The 609-nt window shown below is 36.1% G+C and overlaps 1 protein-coding gene across 1 annotated transcript in view; it reads left to right on the forward strand.

Annotated features, from left to right (window-relative positions):
- Positions 1 to 609, forward strand: part of ACSL5 (acyl-CoA synthetase long-chain family member 5) — a 46998-nt gene that overhangs the window by 22540 nt on the left and 23849 nt on the right.

Genomic DNA, 609 nt, shown 5'->3' on the forward strand with positions numbered 1-609 from the left:
TTGACTGCAATACCATACGACTGGCCCATGCCACCACTCTTAGTATCACAGAAGGCAATTATCTTTGGACTTTTTTAGAAACACCACCAAATGGGCTTGGATAAGGTGATTTGGAAAAGATAAAATCTTAATATTTATATTTTATATCATTAAACACAAGCTAGGCACATGTTTCCATTCAAAATTTGACTGGCCAAATTGAGCTGTAGCTTTCTATACCTGTTTCTTTTGGGTGACATTCTGTCCAGGCACATGTTTGCCTCTGTGACTTTTTATTCCTCTCTTTCCTTCTGCCTGTTAACTATGACTATAAAGATATTAATAGCTAACTCCTGTCAAGTGCTAACTAGGCAATACATACCGCACATATATAATCTACTTAATCTTCCCTAAATCTCAGGAATTAGTTCCTTCACCCCCATTTTTAAAGATGAGGAAATGGAGACTCAGAAGTTCGAGAACATTTCCAAGGTCACAGAACTAGAAAATGTTGGAGCCGATATTGAAATCTAAGTCTGTATGTTTGAGTAGATTGTTCTATTTAAGGTCAACTCTTAAGTGTTTCATAAAAGCAGTTACTCCTCAAGACAATGAAAGAAAACTTCTATC

Source organism: Galeopterus variegatus, unplaced genomic scaffold (assembly GCF_000696425.1).
Source record: "Galeopterus variegatus unplaced genomic scaffold, G_variegatus-3.0.2 Scaffold479, whole genome shotgun sequence".
Lineage (NCBI taxonomy): Eukaryota > Metazoa > Chordata > Mammalia > Dermoptera > Cynocephalidae > Galeopterus > Galeopterus variegatus.